This window comes from Lissotriton vulgaris, chromosome 2_2, assembly GCF_964263255.1.
Source record: "Lissotriton vulgaris chromosome 2_2, aLisVul1.2, whole genome shotgun sequence".
Classification (NCBI taxonomy): Eukaryota; Metazoa; Chordata; class Amphibia; order Caudata; family Salamandridae; genus Lissotriton; species Lissotriton vulgaris.
The window spans coordinates 216,556,308-216,580,772 of record NC_141688.1 but is presented as its reverse complement, the minus strand read 5'-3'; the positions used below and the strand labels follow the sequence as shown (position 1 = coordinate 216,580,772).

Here is a 24,465-nt window from a genome sequence, read left to right as displayed (position 1 = left end):
CGCAAAGCCTCAACAGATGTATGACAGAGCAAGCACGCATATGTTAGTCATCATTGAGAGAAGTTTTGGCATCCTCAAGTCGCACTGCAAATGTCTTGATCACAGAGTAGGTACCAGGGTCCTTCCCAGAAGTACATGATTATAACATATTCCATACTGTACAACATTGACATGTGACTGAGCATCCACGTAGACCTTACCCCTGAACTACAACACCAGAGTAGTGGATTAACAGTACACCTGATCTTCTAGTTTGGTTGCTGCATCACCATGCTTCAACAAATGTTAATAGTGGAGACTCTCTACTAAGGGGTCCAAAAACCTTTCTGGTTGTGGCAAATGGCAGGCAGCCATTCAAAAAACCATACCAGGACTGGTAGCTTTTCAGGGGACATCTCTAAGATGCCCTCTGAGTGCATTTTATATTAAATCCCACACTTACATTAGTGTGGTTTTAATGTGCTGAGTAGTTTGTTACCAGACTTCCCTGATTTCAGTAAAGCCACTATGATGCTGAGGAGTTCATAATGATCAACTCCCAGACCAGATACTCTTTATGTCTTTACTGCACTTACAATGTCTTAGAATGGACTTAGACAATGTAGGTGTGCTCATGCAAAAGTACTCTCACATGGGGGTTAGTGCACTCTGCTAGAGATTTGACTTACCTGGGCCCCAGGCAGTGTGTTGCAGGTATGCCACCCAGGGATGTGTAGACTGATCCAATTGGAGTGTGGGATAGCGCACACCAGTAGGTAAATGCGTATTGAAGTACCTTGAGGTGATGGGTGCCGTGTTGGTAAACCCTCATGGTACCTACTCTGTGGTCAAGACATTTGCAGTGCGACTAGAGGATGCCAAAAGTGCTCTACGCATGCTTGCTCTGTCATACATCTGTTGAGGCTTTGTGTCTGGACATTAGTCCATGGTGTGTGTAATTCCCTCAAATTGTATGACTGTAGTATGGGTGCCGGGTCCACGGGCGCTCAGAAGGAGTAACACACTGATCCAATTGGAGGGTGGGCTAGCGCACAGCGGCAGGTAAGTGCGTATTCAAATTACTTGAAGTGATGGGTGCCGTGTTGGTAAACCCTCGTGGGCGTGAGGGTGTTATAGTACAATGTGCGTATATTTCCGTAGGAATACCGTCTCCAAGTAGGCACACCTTTAGGATGATTTCATGGAATTTCAATACATTTCACTGACTCTCTTATAGGTCTTGTACGTATTTTCTTTATTTTTCTTATATAAATCTTCATGTTATTATCTTCATAACATATCCATTAATGTTGTATATTTTCAGCCCAATGCCTTTCGGGCGGAAGCCCTTCTTCACAGGACTTAATTCTGAAAGCATAGAAGTGAAACAATTTGTAAAAACCAAGCGCTGTAATCACTAAACTCAAGTCTAATTACATGTACATGTGTGATGACAGTGTTTTGACAACACAATCGTGTACAAGCATAGGTCAGAGCAACTTCTTAGAACGCTACTGAAATCTCTGCTGTGAGGGTGTATATATAAAGCGCCATGTGCAGTACATGCTGTTTAAAAAAATGTAAGAAGACGTGCTGAAAAAGTGCAGGACAAGTGTATATCGTAACTGCGTTTCGACTGTGAACGGTGTGGACGGGAGTGAGACTTTAGAGGCGCCCAAAAAATCTATAAAAACTCCATCAACAGTTCTTCTCCTGTGTTAAAAAAAAGTATATGGGAAGAAATAAATGAAAAGTAAACAAGTGCCGCATATACGGATTTACGAAGAAAGTGGCCATGGTGACATGGCTGATGTCGAGTTCTAACCTGTAGGTTCGATGCGTTGATATCAATAAGCAATTCACATCAAGGTGCATGCGAGTACCTGCAATTGATGATGGCAATTGTTAACATGCAGCATTATCCTTACTTCAGGAGCACAGGGTTAAATAAAGGATGTCATCATTGATGTAATTTGAGATGTTATCAGTGATGTCACTGACCATGTCATGAATGATGTAATATGTGACATCATCAGCAGTGGATTGCGGGTGCGCGAAATATAGTTAGTACAACTAACTATATAGGAGCAATTTCAATGGTTTTGTATGAGTGAAATATCCAGCTAACTATAACACCCCTAAAACTTATAGTTTTTTGAGTGAATTTCAAAGGTTTTTTAAAAGCTAATTCCTAACTATATAAGGCCTGAAACCTATGGTTTTTTCAGTGAATTTGCAAGGTTTTTTAAATGCTAATTCCTAACTATATAAGGCCTGAACCCTATAGTTTTTTCAGTGAATTTGCAAGGTTTTTTAAATGCTAATTCCTAACTATATAAGGCCTGAAACCTATGGTTTTTTAATTGAATTTGCAAGGTTTTTTAAATGCTAATTCCTAACTATATAAGGCCTGAAACCTATGGTTTTTTCATTGAATTTCGACGGTTTTTTAAATGACAATTTTTCAATGTATTAATTGGTTTTTTTTTATACTGAATTACTACATTTTTGCAGGCAGGTCTTCAGAGGGCACCCCCCCTTTTAACAACACTCTGCAGCGCAACCCCTGGTGCGTTTGCAGAGGAGGAACTAATTCCCATTGCATACTGGGGGTCCCTGGGGGGCAACTAGCCCACCAGGAGCCTCCAGTATAAGCCAGGGGGCTGCATTGCAGAGAGGTGTAATGAGGCCACACCCTTTTTTACACCTCTCTGCAGCGCAACCCCTGGCGTGTTTGCAAAGTAGGAACTAATTCCCCTTGCACACTGGGGGTCCCTGGGGGCCAACTAGCCCACCAGGAGCCTCCAGTATGCACCAAGGGTCTGCGTTACTTTGCCCCGGGGGCGGCAGTCCCCGGGGAAGTGTGGGGGGATTGTGGACCCCCCACACTTCTTTATCACTATGCCCCCGTGATTTGGTCCCCCCGGGGGGTAATTTTTTTAAAAACAAACCATGTTTAAAAAAAAAATGTGGTTCTTTTTTGTCCTTGTGGGACCACCTGGGCAGGCCTAGGGTGTCAGGGTGTATCTACCCTGCCCCCTTTTTGTGTTCTTCACGTTTGTTTTTTGTTTTCTTTTGCCTTTGTCTATCGAGCAGAAGATGGATGCCAACACTTCCTGGTTAGAAGTGTTGACAGCCAATGAGCATGCAGCTTTCTCGGGAAGGCTTGCTGATTAGCTGCCACTGTCTGTCAACACTCCAAACCAGGAAGTGTTGGCAGCCATCTTGTGCCTCAGTAGTACCAAGGCACAAGAAAGCAGTGAACAAAGGTGCAAAACACGCAAAGGGAGCAGGGTAGAAGCACCCTGACCCCTAGCTGCTCAGGGTGTCCCACAAGGACCCCCCAGGCCCCAAAATGTTTTTTTAAATCGCGGGGAACGTGCATCGGTACCTACCTGTAGGTACTTAAATCACTCACATAACACAACAGCTCTTTTTAGAGCTACCCTACCTCTAAGCACTCCAAATTCTTATTTTACACTATTTTCTTTCACTATTTTTCCCTGTGGTACGCTCAGGGTACGCGTACCTGGAAGCGTACATGGGAACACACTCAGCGCTTACCCCGCGGAAATTTCAACAACAAAATTAGGTTTTTTGCCCTTCAGGGTCCTTCTAGACCCCCCTCAGAAAACCTATAAAGGTGTAGCCTGGGGCAACACACCGAAACACGTGTTGGTGTGGCTCATGTGGGGGCAGCTGGATTGTATCTATCCCTACCCCCTGATGATTTTCTCCACTCTGTCATCTAATCGTCTTGTGGCTGTTATGCACATTTTTAATATCATTTGTGCCGTGAATTGTGTGAGTTGTTATGATTAATTTTGGGAATGCATGTTGGTATGATTGTGATGTATAAATCTGGTGTGTGGGACTTGATTTATTTAATTTTGTCTTATTAAACTATGGCGTGGTTTGATAACCATTATATGTATTTATAAATTGATGCAATGTTTCTTTAAGAATAAATTAAATGCTACCGGTGCGGCTACGATTTCCCTCACACTGATGGATGTCCAGCACTTGGACAACAATGCCGGAAATGTGGGAGAGACAATCATTTTGAGAATGTTTGTAGAGAATATCGGAAAGACAAACAAAAAGATCAGGCCAGATCGTCTCGCCCAACAACCGCGCGACCTCATGCCAAAGCAGTTCGAGACTGCAGAGAATCGTCTACCGGATCCTCGCGATCGAGCAGTGGTTGAGAAGATCACCGTCACAAGACCTAAGGTCACCGTCACCTGTGTCACAAGACAGCGATGAGTACCTCTGAATGGTGGCAGACCCAGATCAACTGAAGTAGTATCGAGATTGGATATCTGCGTAGGAAATCACGCGACAGAATTCGTGCTTGACAGCGGCGCCTCTCCAAATTACATCTGTGACCGAATACCGGAGAATGAAGCCGACTCCTCTAATAAGCCCAGCACACGTAAGGGTGTATACATGGATGTCTAAAAAGCCACTTCCATGCTTAGGACAGTTCGCAACCACTCTCACCCACAAGGATCAACCTGTACCCGCTCACATCCACGTGATCAAAGGACCAGAAGCGGACTGTCTCCTCAGCCTCCCCACCGCTGAACGGCTCCGGCTAGTAGAGATTCTCTATCGAGTAAATGATGACCCAGACATCATCCAGAAGTTTCCCTAGTTGTACACTGGACTCCGGAAGATGGTGCGGTGTCAAGTACGCTTACACATTAATGAGCAGGTGACTCCCGTCGCTCAGCATCATAGGCGGTTCCCGTTTCACCTCCAGAAGGCTGTGGAGGATGAATTGCAAGAATTGTTACAGGCGGACATAATTGAGAGAACAGATGGACCCACCTCTTGGGTTTCACCAGTAGTGATCGTGCCAAAAAAGGGCACCCCAGACAAAGTGCGCCTTTGAGTAGACACGAGGGTACCAAATACCGCCATTGAGCGAGATCGTCATCCTGGTCCACATCTGAGTGATATGATCACGGCCCTCAATGGAGCCCAAGTCTTTTCCAAGCTGGACCTTAATAAAGGATACGACAAGCTAGAGCTACATGAAAAGTCACGATACAACACTTCATTTGCTACGCATCTTTGACTGTTCAGATATAAGCAGCTAAGTTTCGGAGTCTCCTCTGCCACGGAGATATTTCAAGGAACCATAAGAAAGACAATTCACCACATTCCAAATGCACTGAATTACAGCGACGATATCTTGGTGTATGGTGCAACAGTGCAAGATCATGACACTACACTAGATAGACTCTGCCACGCCCTCCTAGATGCCAATCTCACTTTGAACAAAGAGAAATGCGAATTTCACAAGTCCATATGGAAATTCTTTGGACACACATTTTCAGGAGCAGGGATGAAACCAGACCCTGAGAAAGTAGCAGCGCTGAATGACACGAAAAGCCCGCAGGATGTAGGTGATGCAAGGTCTTTTCTAGGAATGGCGAGCTATTGTGCTCGATACATAAGAGACTATGCCACAATCAGCTACCCGTTGCGTAATCTCACCAAGCAAGGGCAGCCAAAAGAGCTGTTGAATCTGCAGACAACTTAGCCTACTTAATCCCAAGAGGAAAACAGAAATCACGGTTGACGCCAGCCCTGTTGGCCTAGGGGCCATTCTTGCGCAGTTTGATCATGACACCGATCAGAGGCACGTAGTCGCGTATGCCAGCAGGAGTCTGACCGACACAGAAAGGGCGTACTCTCAGCCTGAGAAGGAGAGCCTTGCCATTGTATGGGCGTGTGAACATTTCCACATCTTCGTGTATGGCTAGCGCTTCACATTGGTCATGGATCACCAGGCACTAGTCACCATCTACGACAACCCACGAGCCAAGATGCCTCCCTGGATAGAACGATGGGGCCTGTGTCTTCAGGAGTACACATACACCATCATACACACACCCGGGAAGTCTGCCAATCCGGCCGATTATATGTCGAGACATCCCAAAATCTCATGTGCATCAGGACCGTCACTAGCAGAGGAATATATCCACTTTGTGGTCGACCAAGCCAAGCCACCGGCTGTCCCGCTGGAAGCCATCTGCGCAGCCACCCCTCAAGATGTCGTCCTGCAACAAGTGAAACTTCTGCTGCAAACAAATACCTGGAGACACTCCAATGATGATGAAAACAGAGATCCGGGTAAAAGGCAAGAACTGAGTGTATTCAAGCATGTAAAAGACGAGCTATCTGTCACAGCGAATGGACTTGTGCTCCGAGACCAAAGAATAGTCATCCCCATACAACTCCGCCAAGGTGTAATCAATTTAGCACATGAAGGACAGCGTGGAGTGGTGGCTACTAAAAGAGCGCTCCGAGAGAGAGTGTGGTACTCGCTATTGGATCAAATGGTCAAACTGACTCTCAAGGACTCCCCTCAATGTCAACTAGTGAGCCAGGGAGAACCCCCAGCTCCCCTTCAAATGTCTACACTACCCACTGGCGTCTGGCAAGATATCGCTCTGGATTTCTTCGGGCCTCTTCAATCAGGAAAACACGTTCTAGTCATCATGGATGAATATTCAAGGTTTCCTATCGCACAGTTTGTCTCGTTCACCAAAGCTGCCATTACCATCGCTGTCCTGGATGAAGTATTTGCTGCCTGGGGCATACCAAAAAAAGTTAAAACAGACAATGGACCACCGTTCAACGGTCAAAAGTTCGGAAAATTTGCTAAACATCTTAATTTTAAGCATCATTAGATCACCCCTCTGTGGCTGCAAGCTAACGGAATGGTTTAACGATTCATGGCCACTCTGAAAAAGACACTTCAACAGGCGGCCCTCGACAAGAGAGATCCGCAAGTTGCCTTGAATGAAGTCTTACGGGCATATCGCACAACTCCCAATGCGACCACCGGCAAATGCCCTGCTGCCCTCATGCTGGGGTGACCCATACGGACCAGAATACCCACTTTGGAGGACGCTCTACAGTCTCACACACCTGACGGGGCACATGATGACATTGCTGACACTGATTGCAAGAACAAGAAAAGGATGAAGTTATATGCTGATGCCCGGCGGAGAGCCAAAGACCCGTTTATTCAGGAAGGAGACTGCGTGCTAGTCAAACAAGAGCAACAGAGGAAAACGGACTGTCGCTATCGGGCTGAACCCCTGATAGTCACTCAACAAAAAGGAACTATGATAACTGCAGAATCTGAAAACAAAAGGATGACACAAAATGTGTCACATTTTCAAAAGTGCACTTCGGCAGTCAAAGATGCCCTTGACAAGCCATCAGAAATCCCAGCCATGGAGACGGCAATCTCCAGCTCCAGCAGTTCTCTGCCAAGACCCGAGAATCAGCTTGAGCCTGAAAACAAGACTGTAGAGGCGCATCTCAGACCTCGACGTACCATCCACAGACCTGTACGGCTGATTGAGGAACTATAGCCATTTCATAATCTAAGTTTTCATTTGTTTAAGAAGTGGGGAGATGTAATGGGGTAAGCAGCAGTCTAGTTGTTAGAGGGTCGAGACGTGGGAGGGACAGGAAAGGGAGGAGCGGGGAAACAGGATAAGGGGCAGAATAGAGTAGGGACTGATAGGGAAGGGTCAACGTAATAAAGGCTCTGTAACGAATCCACTGAGTCCTTGTCCTTATTGCAGGGAAAACGTGACATCCCTTTCATCAGCAGGCAAGTATCCTGCCGGAGGATATTGAAACAGTAAATAATAAGATTAGGTGGCTCATAGAATTCATCAGAGTCATTAAGAAGGATTAATCAGATCCTATTCAACTTTGTTTTAACAACAAATATATAACCCCAATTTCCAAATAAGAGTGTTTTATAAAAAATATCTTAAATAAGTACCCGCTTTAGAACCGCATAACTACACCCAAAGCTACTAAGGCCAAAACAGCCAATAAGTCTAGGCAATCCGAGGGCTACAGGTGTTGCGAATATAAATGTGTTTTAGAGCAGAGACCTAAAAATAAGGTGTGGTTTCTTGCTTACTATACTACAGCTTATGCTACAAACTCTTCTCTTAGGGAACAGCGTGCAGGACTAGCTGGGCGTCGCCATCTTGGACTACAAGCCTCACAGTCTGATCTAGCTGAAGTCACTAAAGAGGAAAGAGATGCCTGGGCCACCACATTATCATTGTCGCTCCTTGCATTGAAATAAAAGAAGGATGACGCGTGTGCTCTGATTTCCATAGAGCATTTAAGCCATTTCGAAACAGCTGTGGTACAGGATAGTCCAACAATTCTTTTAATTAATTTGCCAAATTAAACACTTCACTAAGGAAATGTGTAAAATGTAAGACATGCATTTTTATACTTTGTTTACTTTGACTGATAATAAAGGAACGCATCAACCTCTGCAGGAGTACTACCCTAAGTGCCATTTAAACCGTTGGCTGCTGCAGTCGGCCAACGGTCATTGCAAGCACTACCTTGGTAGTGCTGCGCACGTCCGTTAGCCGACGCGACCCCACCCGTTTTTCGAACGTTCAGCACTGGAGCAGATCGTTTGAAGCAGCCAGTGGGTTAATAGAAGTTTCAGTGGTTTAAGAAACGAAAGAGGGACTAAAATGAACGGAGCGACTGGTGAAAGACGGCGGGATCTGACAAATAATATAAAACAATGTCCAGGACCTAAAAGTCTTTTTTCGCTTCGATGTCAGAGAAAGAAAAGTAAGCAGCTCTTGGTTAACAGCATCTGGCATTTTACCACACTTTTTGAATACCCAGAGAAATGGCGCTAGGAGAAAGCACTTGTGTGAAGAGCTAAAAATCAATTAATAAAGTAGTCCAAAGAACAGTTTCCTTGATAGGAACAGTGGATGAATAGTAGTAATTGGTACCTGAACTCTGGCAGGGCTTAACAAACGAAGAGGTATGACGCATACTAGCTCTGGACAGATTGGTGTTATGAATATGAGAGCGACGATGGAGCCAGCAAATGGGAAGCCTAAGATGGGCTGAAGCCCACAATATGTATAGAACCTGTCTATTTAAATCAGCGCATGCGCTATGTAGCCGAGACCAAAAAAGAAATTGAATATCTGCCTTGTGTCAAACGGCAGAGAGTGATCTTAATTGGATTCGTATAATGGCATGGTAGATACCCAGTAACCAATCGATTCAAGCCATGATGAGATGCCTCAAAAAACACTATAGGAAAATGCTATGGGAGGAAGAAATAACAGCAAAACAGTATTTCTGGGCTAAAGCTCAGTACCTTGACATGCCTCTAAATGTTGTAAATAATTAGTACAGTAAATAATTAAAGCCACATAGAAAATCGATGGGGCGAGTTCACGTATGATTATTTTAATCAATCTTTGGATGGAATTCCATCTCTTCAGAATGTACCAAAAATCCCAACTCCAACAGTGACTACATCTTTGGATGATCATGGCTTTAGTTTCTGATGAACATTTCCGCAAGTCAATCCTGAAATGTAGATGTGAAGGAGTCCCTGGCCGAACCTGGTCCCCGAGGCACTGTATTAAACTAATCCTATATTCTTGGCAAAAATAATAACTTTGGACTTCAACAGTCGACTGCAGCTTGAAAGCATTCATGATTCATGGAAAGGCTATCATCAACCCAGTTTTTAAAGGTGCGGAACGAGCACAGCCTGAAAACTCACCTCATCACCCTACTGGTTATCAATGCAAAACACTTCACAGGCCTCATACTAACAGAGCAAATTTTCTGGGCAGAAGGGAAAAACATAATTCCTCCAAATTAAACTGGGTTCGCACAAGGTGGGGCATTTCAATTAATATTTTGGCACTCTCAATCATAATAGATCAATTGAAACTAACTATACAGCCATGCCACCACTGCTCTATGGACTTTAAGGCTGCAGTTAACTGTGAGCAGAGTAATCGCCTCTGACAGAAACTGTCCCAATAGGGCATTCCTAGGTGCCTCTAAAAAGCAAGCTAGATGCTATATACAAGCGCCTGGACAAGAGTAATAGTTGCGGAAGGCACCTTTTTGTCCAGGAAAATATATGCCTCCCTGGGCCTAAAGCAAGGTTGCGCTTTGGCGCCATACTTATGCAGCCTATTCCTGGTGGAACAGACCATAGCCCTTGACAAGGTAAATGCTGACGCTCCATCGCTAGGAGAGCTCCACGTCTAAAGTATTTTATAAGTGATTCTCCTAAGCCAAACAAAAGTCAGCCTACAACAGCTTATTCAAAAATTAGCCAACTACTCACAGAATAATGGCATTGACTATAAGAATAATGGCATTGAAAAGAAAAACAAAGTCATGATAGTGAGTAGCAAAGTTCACAAAAAAACAATGGCATCTACGATATCACTGGTTGGAATCGGCGAAAACTTATAGCAACCTTGGCGTCCTGTTCGATGATAAAAGTAGCTTCAACCAATACAGCAAGGATCTACAAAGGATGGGTAGTGCGCTTACCCTGGCATTTTGAACACTACAGAGATCCCAGGATGGCCGACGTTTTACACGGCTTCTAAAGGTAGTAGCTGCAAAACTAGTCCCCTATGGAAGAAAAGGCTATTGAGGCAAAGATGCCTTGACCTTGAATTCAATCTCTACGCAAACCTATAGGCTCCTCTTTTGACTCCCCACCACCCCAGGGAATCTCCGGCTCAGATTAGACTTGAGTTTTGCCTTGTAAACCAACAATCCACCAGGAAAAGGGGCATATGCAAAAACTTGGAAGAGAATAAAACCCACTCTGGATAGACCTCTGAACAAAGCCCTCTGACATGAAATTAAAAAACTCATAATATACCTAAACACCACTTGGGGGTTCGAAAACTATGGGATTCAACAGTATCGCAGGGGGCCTTCAAAATACTAATAAATGATATAGTTACCAAGTGGTCAACGATAAGGAGTCTCGAGCCACCAGATCTCACACCTGGACTGTTATAAACTAATACTAAACCCCTAAATCTCAGCCGTAGTGGGACGCTCCATGCGGCTACAGGACTCCTTTATTAGGTATCGCTATGAACTTCTCCCGGACATGCTCATTCTATGCCCTGGCTCCGGTACAAAGAAGCATGCATATGCAGACTGTGCCATGCAAGAGAGGAGAATTTCATCCACTTACTCTGTATCTGCCTGTGCCGCATGAGGGATAGGAGGTACATTGATAGCGCTATGGAGCCAATCAGGCGTACGTTCAAGCAGACAGGCTGCTATTGCATGTTTTAATCCAACTGACACAATCCAGAATTTTCCGCTTTTCAAAATTTGCAATCCAAGCTGTAAGAGTGCGAATCTAGCTAAATCATTCAGAAATACTGTATGTATACATCTTCTCTGGTTTTAATGGCTTTATGTAATTTACAGAGGCAGACACATATTTTATATTGTTTTTACATATGCTATAGTTGTGAATAACTTTTGCATAATTAATATTTCACTTACCTTACCCTTTCTTCATTTTGTTAACTTCCGCCCCAGTGGATGGGGTTCCGCCCCGGTGGATGGGGCTCCACCACCGGGACCTAAATAGGCTCCTGTTGGATGGTGGCGCACACTCCCCTGCTTTATTTTACGGCGGCCTCTGGAATGGGGTCCCCAGAGCCTCTCAGAGTCTTGGAGAGAGGGGCCACATACCCCCTCTACCAGGGCCACCAGGGAGGGGCATTTTTTTTTAAAAGAGGCACTTTAAAAGAAATGTTGCCACGGTTCCAGCCTGAGTTCGCAGTGAAATTACAAACAAAATGTTTCTGGCACAAGGCAGGGTCCCGCTGGGAACCCACCAGCAGGCCTAGGGGGTTTTAGTGTATCCCTTACCTGCCCCCTATGGCTTTTTCTGCATTTTTTCTTAGAGTTTGAGTGTGCGTGTGGGGAGGGTGTGTGTCTGTGTGTGCGTAACAGGAGGGTGTGTATGTGCGCATGTGTGTGTGTGTGTGCATGCGGGTCTGCAATCGTGTAGAGTGCAGTTTTATTATTTAGATCTACACATGGTAACCCTTGCTGCATACCCACCCAACAAGTTTCAAGTCTTAAATTACTACAGGAATGGGATGAATAAATGACAGTAACTTTCAAAAAATCAATTTTGATTAAACATGTTAAAATAGTCTATGAAACAATATTGTTCAAATATAAAACTTTGAGATTTGGCTAAAGAAAAAAAAGAAAAATACAGAACTAATAAAGACTACTAAAAACAATAAGGAAACAATAACTAGAAAAAATTAAACCAATTAAAGGTAGCACATAGAGACCAATTATTGTAGGTACAATATTTTATACGGAAGCACATTGTACACTTTTACACAAAGATTTAAACCATTGACAGAAAGCAAATTGACCTAACAATGATATAAATGGTACAACAAGATCATTTAATTGGGTGAGTAAAAGACTAATCAGAAATTGAGAGTATCAGAGTATAAAATGGCACGGAAGTAAGCCGATTCATTCTCTGATTGAGAATAATATTTAGATGGAGGTTCTAGATCATCTACTTTCATGTTGACCTTAGAGAAAATGGATGAAACTGATGTAATATAGTGTGACACTGAACTAGAACAAAGTTTGGTTAACAAGAGATAAAGGCGGTATGTGCGGATTCACAAACCAATGTAGATATTTTTCACTGTTCCACTCAGGGAAAAATGGATCTGCTTTATGGTTAGGTATGAATGATATCAGACATGGGAAGACAGATAGATGTAAGATAGATAGAGATTACCAGTGTACCTTAAGTCAGAATGAAGCATTAAATACATCATAATAAGATCCCAGGCAGGTAGAGGCAGTATCTAGTAGTTTTAAAACTGGAGAAATATTTATAAGCAGCAAAGTGGCAGCTATTTAGCACAGCACATTATAAAAAAGTAACACCACTACTACCTCTGAATAGAAACTTTGATGAGAAGTAGGAACAAGCATTGTAAATGCAGTCGGATTCACCTTTGTGAATAATAATATTGTTTGTAGTTGTAAGGTTTTAGTTGGTGAGCAGTTGTGCAATATATGTTACAGAAACTCTGTAAAGGTGCTAAAAAAAATGTGGGTGGAGAAACCATTTTGCTTGTGTACATACTAATATACTTCTTTGACCTCACTAAAACAAACTTTTTAGTGAAGAAAACACCAATATACACCTCTGTCGTAAGAAATAATGACACATAGGCGCATAACATAATTATTGCCTAATTTAGATGCATTAGATAAATTAGACTTTTGCAACACAGAGGTGGCTCCTTGGCAACATTGATTAAATATAGGACGTCTGGAGATGGGTATTAATATCAGCAATAAATTATCTCCAAGTACTGTGGTAAGAGTCTTTTTAATTAAGGCGTGTAACTAGCAAGTCTTCTTGGCAAACGAATAGTAAATGCCTCTGCTCAGCCTTGTTTAGGAAAAGAGAGAGTGTTTATCGCTGTCAGCGGCCCGCTCTGTACACATTTTTTGTTTTTCTGCAGGTATGAGTGATGATATAGCAATGGCAACTATGCTGTAAATGCAGCCAGACAGTGTACGTGGTGCTGATGTTGCTACGGCAGTAATTTTCTGGGCTGAGCACATGCAAATATGACAGCGCTGCCTCGATAGATGGCGCCTCCAGAAAGTCCAGTCAAGAGTAACCAGGAAGTAAGATTAAGAGGCTAAAATCACGAGCGATTTTTTAATAGATGACAATAGTACCCTCCACACAATATAGAGAATAAAAATAAAAAGTGCAGTAAACGTATGCCCCCTCCCCACCCTCCAAAAAACAGAACATCAGCAGAATGGCTCTACCAACCCCCAAACACACAAAAAATACATAGGGAAGCAATGGAGGATCTGGTTAGTGAGATGGAGGTGAGCAAATCAAAGCATATACCTGCGATAGACAACAAACGCCATCCAGACATGAGCAGAGGCTGACACAAAGCCCACTCTAAGTTTATATTATGTATTTGGAAACAATATGCCTGCCCACACACAGCTGTGTGAAGCCAATTCCTATCAAAGGACTGAAATACATGAGATCATTTCAATAAAACCACTCACAGAATTAAGCAAAAGAATCTCTTGTCTGTATTCACCAGCATTACCGCTCATTTGTATTACATACGCCAGGCAGAATAAGAAGAACAATGTGACTATAGATGCCAGTGGCAACACATGGAGAAATTAAGGAGAACTTTGGGCTATTAAATTCAGGGATAGCCATGTCTCAGAAACACAGTGAGAAATACTGCAATGCTTTAGGTCGCTGGTACACTCCTCTCCAGAATTTTCTGTGGGAGATTTCCACCAGGGATCTAGGGCTAGATGTAGGTAAATAGGTTTTACCGATTCTAAAATACCGAATTTTACTGATTCGGTATTTTAGAATCGGTAAATCCTATGCAGGTAATTAATCGGTATAAAATACCGAATCGTTAAGATTCGGTATTTACCAAATCGGTATTTACCGATTCGATATTTGCCATTGATTCCTATGGGCCTGGAGGGCCATAGGAATGAATGTCATTTACCGAATCGGTAATTACCGATTCGGTAAAATTGGGAAAAGGTCAAGGGTGGCACGGTGTCACTTTGACACACTGTTGCACCCCTGATTAGTGCTGGTGTGCACATGTGGCATAGAAACATGCCCTAAGGGCATGTATGTCTGTCACATGGCACAGGTGTAAATGCACATTTATGCATTTACATAGGAATTCCTTATTTACCACCTACTAATAGTTGGTGGTAAATAACGAATTCTTAAAGCCCAGAAGCACTGTTTACAGTGCTTCCTACATCTCATTTACCGATTCGGTAAATACCGAATCGGTAAATACCGATTCGTTATTTACCAAATCGGTAAAATAGCCTCCTATATAGGAAAAGGCTTTTAACGGCCGGTAACGGCCGGTAACGGCCGATTTCGGCCGTTACGACCGGTAAAAGCCTACCTACATCTGGCCCATAATCATTTACACACCATGCTCATTGGTAAGCACATTTATCATTCTCCATCGCTAAGTAGTTTTATTGTTGAAATATTTTCCTAGTGAGATAGCACTCTGGAGCACTTATAGATATGTTTCTGTCTCGTCAAATTTACACCTCTTTAACCACCATAAAATGTTCTGCCCGAGGACCACATGAAACTGGTGCTCGCCACCCTTTCTATTCGTACATCCGCACCCACTGCACAAAAACCATCAGAAGAGCAGATGGAAAGGCCTGTTTAGCTGTGACAGAACCAGGAATGTGTGCCTTTCCGCACACACATGTGGCATGAAGGAACTGCTCACGTTCTTGAGTGCACAAAGACACTGCACACCTTTAGCAATAAAGATAATATTTATAGTTCACATGTACAGAGCCATACACGAAGAAGTTTTCATCACCCAGATCCAGCTACACATTAAGCCACCATGAAGTGTAGAAAACCTTAATGAATTTTAAGCCGAGTGTGCCATTCCAAGAAAGCCCTCACACCCCTCGGTTTTCCTCAGTAATTCATACTAATCGGGCATCTGGTCACTCTATCGGAAATGCTTCCCGAACACATGCACTTTGTTCTATTTCATTATGCACAAGAGAGACACTGCATATGAAGGCCGGGAAACAATCTTCCACGAGAATGCGGATGAGGGGACTTGCTTATACAGTCACCTTTTCCAGTGGCGGCTGGTGATATTTGAAACTGGTGAGGGAGTAAAATGATTGTCACACTGCACTTTAGCGAGCCAGAATAGCCACTTTCACCTCGCCAATGATAATACCAATGAGTGGCTGTAAAAAGTGCTGCTCCTGACCTGCACAATGACGCCGTCAGACCAGGCGTCCTGTCGTCCGTGGTTTTACTGCCCCCATAAGAACAACATTTCAAGTGCTCAGTGACAAAGCCCTGCCAGAAATGCTCCATCTTCTACAGATGGGGGTCTCAAAGTATTCAGAAAAATTCCACCTTGTGACTAACATTACCTCCTCGTAAGTCTTCCTCGCCACATGAGTTACAAAGTGAGCTTTAGCTCCACAACAGAACCCTCCAAAGCAAAAAGAAACCACCTCCCACCCCCTCCCAACATGGCCGACCAGTCCCACCTGACCTCTATAAGAGGCGGACCGGCCCAACCAACAGCCTGTTTTTTTTGTTCTGCGCGATACTCTCCAGAGGCGCTGTTCAGGTAAGATGGGCCGGCGTGAGCTGGCCCTTGGGGTTTAGGGTGGAGGACCTGCTCTAGCGGTCTCTGGTGCCTTATGCCTAAAAATTCCCCCCCCCTCTTCCTTCCCCCGGTCCTGTGGGGCCGGTTAGGTGCTGCTATAGCGTGCCATGGGTCTACAGGGGGGGGGGGGGCGGCCGGGGATGTGGGGTGTTTAGTCATTCCCTTGTTTTCCCAGGTCGTTACGGATGGGCCCTGGCCACTATGTGGGCGTTTGGGTCCAACGCAGCAGAAGCCCATGTGTATCTTGTTCCCCTGGGCTCGAGCTGCTCCCCTGTCTGCATGCAGTTTATAAATCACGAAATGTATTCTTACTGCGGTATGTGGATGATTTGAGGGGATATGCTGTTGCATTTGAGGGTCTACTAAGGAGGGCTGGCTAGTCATGTCAGTTTCCGCCTCTCCCGACTGTGTTTCGTGCAACTATAGTTCTGGCCTCGTGCCTGGCTTTCCGCCGGGGTTGCGCTCTACCTTCTTTCCAGCGTGTGCGCTGGCTGCATTTGCCGGCTCTGGGCTTTCACAGTGGTAGAGCGCGACGTGCTGGGGGCCGTGCCTGGAGCAGCAGCGCTTCGGCGTGGCGGGTGAAATCAGTGAACACACAGCGTGTGTTACCCGGCCTCGAGGCAGTGAGTCGCTAACGCTCCCTCACAGAGGTTCAGTGCGAGGTGTTGGGAATCTACCCGTCCCGGTTTTCGAAGGTTACTTCCTTCTCACTACAGGCCTACCTTGCCTGTCGGCGGGTCCTCGGGGGCTCCGCTGTCCGGGTCCGGATGCTCTCTCCGCGGCGCTGTGCGCCGCCGCCTCCCCTCGTATCATTTGGCCCTACGGGCCGCGGCGGTTTGCGGAGCTGGTGTTGGCTCCGAACGCCCACCGCCCCTCGGGGGCGGGGTTTGGCCCGAGGATGTCTTTCATCGGTCTGGCGCGGCATTCCCCGGCAGATTTGGACGCTGCGTGCAGGGCGCGTCTGTCTCCTCCTCGAAGGATCATTCCTCGGGGAGGGCATTTTTTTGATATCCTTGACTGCGTCACTGGCGCGAGGTTGTGAGTTCGAGCCTCACCTGGAGCAGTTGATTGGTTTTCATAAAACCATTTTCACACGATGTACTTGCAGTTTCACTAATGTTTTTGTGTCCGGCCCGGTATTGTCTGGCTGTCGCAGGCAACACAATGTGTAGTGTTCGTGTTGTTTGTGGTGGTTGTTGGCCATTTACTGGGACAAGAGATTATGGTCTGACAGCTAGAGTACAGACTTTGGTGCTGGAAACCTAGGTTCGAACCTCGGGGTCGACTGCACATCCTGTAAATTCTGAGCTAATTACTTAATTTCCTTGTGTAACTTGACCTATGTGTCATGTCCAGCTTCTCTGTGGTACACTGGCGCGACCTATGGGTGCGCGGTACGACGTGGGGTCAGATCCCTTATGTCTGTTTTTCCATTCTGACGCCTTGGCTCGCCCTGGGCCGTCCGGTTGCTCCGGACTCGAGTGAGTTTGAGAGGCCGGGTGGCTGTGCCTTCTGGTCTCCTTGGGGGGGGGGTGATGGAGTCTCCCTGTTTGGCGACGCTAGCCCTTCGGGCCTTGCGCGGCGGGGGCCCTTGACCCCTCCTCGCCTCGTCTACCTCTCGTCCAGTGGGAGTGTGGCCCGATGGTTGGTGCAGCGGTCCCGGGCGGGCCCGGGCCCAATAAGCGGTTCCCCGCCTCGGCGGGTCTTGGGGGTCGGTTGCGTTCCCGTTCCTGGTATTTCTATGCCTCGGTGCCTACCCAACCTGGAGTCATGTTCTGCGGCTCTGGGCATTTGCTTGCTTTTTCTCCGCATCGGCCCCCTCCGTGCTTCAGGGGTGTCCGGGGTTGGGCGCCCCAGGGAGTTAGTCAGGTGGGGGTCCACAACAGCTTTTATGCGAGCGCCTTAGGCCCTTGCGGGTGTGTTGTGTGCTATGTTTGTGGCATATTGCGCTTCTGTGCAGTTCGGCATGGCCCCTGCGCAGGGAGGTCACGCAAGTGCGTGATTCGTCCCGCGTTAGGGCGTGGATTTCCCTCTGCCGGCGGCGGGGGTATTCCCGGGGTTTCTCGGGGTGCGTTCTCTGCGCATGTCTCCGGTCTCCCGGCCTCTGCCTGCGTCCATTGTGCTGGGCGTTGGGGAGGTGGACTTTGTCACCTTTGCCACTCAGATGGCCGCAAAGCTGGGGAAGGATACAGAGAAGACACGGCCGTCTGGTCTGGCTGCGTCCTTGTCGACGGTGACGGCTTTTCATTGGGGCCCGCTCCCCCGGACGCGGCCTTCCTGCGGACTCCCCGTCCGCCTGTGGATCCGGGCCCGAGTTTCGGCTCTCCCCGGTCTGGTACTGGGACTGCCGCTCCCTTCCTTTTGTCGCCCCTAGGTTCTGGCTTTCGGCCCTCTCTCTCCTGGGGGTTCCCGAGGGGGTGGGGGGGAGCTGTGGCCTCCATTGCGTCCCGTCTTCGGACGCGGCTGTCCCCGGGGCGTTTGCCTTCTCGACGGGTTGAGGGGGGCCGGCTCCGTCCTTGGTCTCGCCTGTTGGGTTTTCCGGACACCTGGGGTCGGCCAGTGGAGCAGGCCGGCGAGTGGGGGTTCCCTCTCTCAGTTGCGGGTACTTCCGTTGGCCTTGCCTTCCGGCCCGGGGGTGGGTGCTGTGCTCCTGACCCACCTGGTGGTTGTTCTTCGCCGGGTGTGGGTCTTTTCGCTCCCTGTCGGGAGGGGTGATTCCTCTCGGCCTCTTCTTTTTCGTGGACTGCACGTCAGGCGGTGTCTCTCCTCCGTCGGGGTCCCTTCGGATCCCGTCTCGGGCTGGTACGCCTTCGGGGGTCGTATGGTGCTCGCTTCAGCAGCACATTTACTGAAGTTGGAATGCTTAGCATGGCCCCTGCGCACGGATGACACGCAAATACGTGAGGCGTTCCATATAACCAAGGTGCTATAGCTCAAAGGTAAGGCTTGTACCTTTGGTGGGGACAGCCCTCACAGGCCAGGGTTCGAATCCTGCCAGTGCTGTAGAAGTATCCCAAGGTGGGAAATTTTCAAACAGTGATTTTCTTTAATATCGCGCGGCTCCTCGTGCTTCGGACGAGTGGTCTTGGGCGCTGTGTTTAGGCCGCAGTCTCCTCGGGAGGCGTGGGTTTTTGGATCCCACTAACGATCCTCCTGGCCTGCCATCTGTTGCACCGGTGCATTCGGTGTCCCCTGGTCTTGGTCGGGTCGGTCGTCCTGCTGGTGTAGGTGTCACCGGTCTTGTCCCTTCGGGCTATCTTTCCCCCGGGGTCCGACTGGGTGAGGGCGGTTCGACTGGGTCGGATCTAGCCTTCGTTGCCTGGTCTCGCCCTGACCCCGGTGGTGTTTCGGCGCCTGGGGCCTCGACTCGGTCTGCCTCCGGGGGCCCTGTTCACAGCGGGGGCCTCGGCCCTCCGGCCCGGATTCTGCTCTCTCCTCCCGGGTCCTTGTGGTTGCCCTGTCTGTCGCTTGACCTTTCGGTCTGAGGTTCGCGTTTCCCCCGTGCCCTCTGAGCTACGGGATTCGCTTGGGCAGGGCCGAAGTACTCCTGGGCGCTTCGGCGGCGCATGGACTTTTGTTGGAACGATACAGTGCTGAGTGGCTTGACCCCTGAGCATTGTCTCGCAACTTCGGGGAGCGTTCCAGTTTGAGGTTCCTGGCGGGGCCGCCGCCCCGGGTACCCGCTCCTTTTGCGAGCGGGCGGTTCGAGCCTACTGGCCGTACAGGGTTCTTCTCGTTCCAGGGGTTGGGTCCCCCGCACCCGGAGGCGGGGATGTGCCGGCCCTTTCTGCTGGCCTGCCTCCCTCTGCAGGCCTGATTCTTGAGCGGTGGTCGCTGCTTGCTCAGGGTTGATCTTCTGGGGCGGTGGTTTTGCTGCTGGGCTACCACTGGTCTTCCACTTTCTCTTACTGTGCCGGGCGAGGGGCTCCCCTCTGGCTTTGGTGCGGTCGGCTTGGTGCTGACCGCTCCTCCGTGGACCCCTTGCGGGTCTTGGATTCCTGGCGGAGGGATTTTTCCTTGGGCGTGGCCGCTTCTTCCCGGTGGGCCCGATGGGCTGCCTTGCGGGCCTTCCACAGTCCGGTGTTCGACGGGCTGGTTTCCCTGGTGGCTCGCTTGGCTCCGGAGTTTGTTTTCTCCGTCGCCCTCGGACGCTCTGCCTGTCTCCCCCGTGGGTTCTCTCTCTCGGTCTACGAGCTCTTCAGGGTCCGCCCTTTTGTGCCCCGGGCCTCGGTGGCTTTGCGGTTCCTCACCTTTGAGGTGGTTTTATTCCTGGTGGCAGTGGGGTCTGCTGGGCGGATGGGCGTGCGGGGGTCGTGCCTCCGCTCCCCTCCCATATTGCGGGTCTTGTCGGACTGGCTGTTCCTCCGGCTTGTTCCCGGTTTCCTTCCCGGGGTTCCTTCCCGGGTGTCCCGGGCTCGGGTGGTGTCTTTACCGCCTTTCCCTGCCGACAAGGTTCCTCTCTTGTCCGTGCTGGTTGTCCGGTGTGCGTTTTTGGTTTCTCTTGACCGCACGTCTTCCCTTTCCCGGTGGGATGGCCTGTTGGGTCGTTTGGGTCCGGTTCGTTCGGGCCTCTGGCCCTCTCTTTCCGCCTTGGTTCGCTTGGCTTACTCAGGCTGTCATCTTTTCCTGCGCTTCGCTGGGTTCGGTGGTTCCGGCGGGGGTCCGGGGTCGGTCCACGGGGTGTGGCTCTGTGCCCTGGGCCCCATTCGTGGGTGTCTCCTCTGTGGAGATGTGTCAGGCGTCGACATGGTCGTCCCCCACCTTGTGCATGGGTCACTATCAGTCCCGGGGGGACTTCGCTGGGGCCGTTCTGAGTGCAGGAGCTGCGACTCTTGGTTGGCCTACTTTTCCTTTAGGTCTTGATTTCAGGTTTCCTGTGATCCCTGTTTTCTTTGCATTTATTATACTCCAACCTTGGGTTGGTTTCTCTACATCACCGTGTGGTGTTGTTGTTATGGTGGTCAATGAAGCCTTGTTGGCTTGGGTATTGGCTCACTTTGTAACTCAGGGGGCGAGGAAGACTTACGAGGAGGTAATGCCCCGGTTACTTACCGGTAATCTTCATTACTCCGAGTATAGTCTTCATCGCCACATGAGTTCCCTCCCCCCCTCCCTGTCTGGCTATCGGCTTCATTGTTTGCTTGGTAGATCAGGCTGTTGGTTGGGCCGGTCCGCCTCTTATAGAGGTCAGGTGGGACTGGTCGGCCATGTTGGGAGGGGGTGGGAGGTGGTTTCTTTTTGCTTTGGAGGGTTCTGTTGTGGAGCTAAAGCTCACTTTGTAACTCATGTGGCGAGGAAGACTATACTCGGAGTAATGAAGATTACCGGTAAGTAACCGGGGCATAACTGAACATGTTGGTATAGTGACTAATTGCACCCAAACCGCAATGTCCAGTGTTTCACTTACTGTTTTCAGTAAACATTATTCTGCAGAAGACACGTACGTTATTAAAGCTAATAGCACCTGAAATAAACATGCAATATAACAAATACAAAAAGCTATGTCAGTGTACTTTGTCACCAGAACGCTTACCGTGATGGAACATACATATCACTGAAAAAATAGAATTTTACACTCTCTCTCTCACAGACACACACACACACATGCAAATACACAAACACCACAGGCACACACTGCACTGTGAAAATTAAAGGTATAGCAAAATCTAAATTGCAGAATAAAAATGATGCTCATTCCTAAACAAGATTGATAACGTGAGCCACAGCACACCATCTAAACCAGAGTGCCATAACCCTCTGACATCACCAAGCATTGTCTTGTTTCCCATAACCCCAAAGACACAATGTTATGTTCTCATGACCCATCACCCTCTGACATCACATTATCTGTCTTGTTTCCTATTACCCTGACACCACAATGTTCGTTCCATGACCCATCATCCTTGGACATCACAATGTCCTCTTCACGACACGAATCACCACCCTGTAACAACACAATGCCCTTTATCATTTGCTATAACCCTGGCATCCCAATGTTCTGTTCACATGACGATAACCCTCTGATATCACAATGCTCTGTCTCGTTTACTATAACTTAGACACTACAATGTTCTGTTCTTTGACCCATAACCCTCTAATATCACAATGCTCTGTCTCGTTTACTATAACTTAGACACTACAATGTTCTGTTCTATGACCCATAACCCTCTGACATTACAATGCTCTGTCTCGTTTACTATAACTTAGACACTACAATGTTCTGTTCTTTGACCCATAACCCTCTGACATCACAATGCTCTGTCTCGTTTACTATAACTTAGACACTACAATGTTCTGTTCTATGACCCATAACCCTCTGACATTACAATGCTCTGTCTCGTTTACTATAACTTAGACACTACAATGTTCTGTTCTATGACCCATAACCCTCTGGCATTACAATGCTCTGTCTCGTTTACTATAACTTAGACACTACAATGTTCTGTTCTTTGACCCATAACCCTCTGACATTACAATGCTCTGTCTCGTTTACTATAACTTAGACACTACAATGTTCTGTTCTATGACCCATAACCCTCTGACATTACAATGCTCTGTCTCGTTTACTATAACTTAGACACTACAATGTTCTGTTCTTTGACCCATAACCCTCTGATATCACAATGCTCTGTCTCGTTTACAATGCTCTGTCTCGTTTACTATAACTTAGACACTACAATGTTCTGTTCTTTGACCCATAACCCTCTGATATCACAATGCTCTTTCTCGTTTACTATAACTTAGACACTACAATGTTCTGTTCTTTGACCCATGACCCTCTGACATTACAATGTTCTGTTCCATGACCCATTGCGCTTGGACAGCACAATGTTCTCGTCACACCACATGCCTCTGCACCCTCTGACATCACAATGCCCCTTGCCATTTGCTCTAACCCAATGTTCTGTCCCATGTTCTGTCCCATGACCCTCTGACATCGCAATGACCTGTCTGGTTTTCTCTCCCCCTGACATCACAATGTTCTATTTACTTTCTCCATAACTCTACTCACAAATCCACACAATCTTATGACTTCATAATGCTGATAACTCTCCTTTCAAAGCACGCGTTGACTCAAACTGACCGTCATGCATACTCTAAAAACCTCGAACCCCATTGGCTGTATATGGGGACACTTTTAATGAGTTTATTCTACATATATTGACGCACCGACCAACTGGCTGGATTCCGTTTATCCACGTGAACATCGCCTTAGTTGCACTGGCCACGTTTCTGGTTGCTCGAAGTGCACGTGCACTTGGATGCCGCATGGACAGCAGCGATTGGAGAAATATTTGTCCAAGTGCTAGAAATAAAGTACAAAACTAACAACTGCTGATGGAGCAGCATAGACGTATTGTCAAAGAGGAACAACAGCACACCAAGCACACATAAACACAAGTTCAGATATTTCACAGACATGCCATGCTTCTAATGCCCATGCTAGATGTTGCAGTCCAGGTTTTTTTCTTTACTTTCTCTCCAGTGCATGTTGAAGGAGTCTTCGCCCTCCTCCTCAACCCTGTCTTCAGCATTATCGAGAAGGCCTCGTGGGGGGGGGGGGGGTGAGGAGGTGGAGGAGTGACCTCTCCTGCACAAGTTTAGTGATTTTGTACACTGCACATAGACTCCTATCAAAGGCCCGCGATTTTATATTTTCGTGCACATTGGCATAGTTCGTGAGTCACATCTCTGCTATGATAGTGCTATCAGAAGCCTGTTGCAATAATATTGTGCACAATGCCTGAAAGCAGCCTCCGACAGACAGGACTCATGGTCCTGGCTTGTAATGTGCATCTGTTACCCAAGGCCACGGGTGGCAGTGCGCACTTTACCGGTTACGAGGTAGCGTCGCTGTCGAAGCGCTACAAGAATGAGGTTTGCTCTGCGCTGTCCGAGGTCTGCACCTAAGTGGGGGCTTCTTGCTGAAGAGGCCGCCCTTGGGTACACTTGGCACTGGCGCAGATCACCCTGCCTCTGCGCTGGGTGCCAATCCGTGTCACAAGATGACATGGAGACATTGATGCCGAGCTGGAGAAACTAAGGCTCAGAGAGAGAAAGAGAGGAAGCTAGAGAGGGAATGGGAGAGACGTTAAGTTGTGAGGACAGGGCTTTGGAAAGCTAAGGGTCCCTGCAGTCGCCGACGGTAGGGAGGGGGTGGAAATGGGATCGCCATGGGGGGGAGGCAGGAGGGGTTTAACCCTTTCACTGCGGTAGCTATTCTGCCGCAGTGCTAAGCGGTGGGGGAGGCGGCGCAACGCTCCCGCGCTGGTGACGGAACCGCTCCGTCACGCCGCTCGGGTGAGCTGTGCTTGTGATGGAACGGTTCCGTCACGGCTCCGCCCGCTCAATAGAA

The 24,465-nt window shown here is 47.5% G+C and overlaps 1 pseudogene; it reads left to right on the top strand.

The window, feature by feature from the left end:
- The first annotated feature begins 18,933 nt into the window (after window positions 1–18,933).
- LOC147729261 (U6 spliceosomal RNA) lies at window positions 18,934–19,029 on the top strand (annotated as a pseudogene).
- Window positions 19,030–24,465: the final 5,436 nt, after the last annotated feature.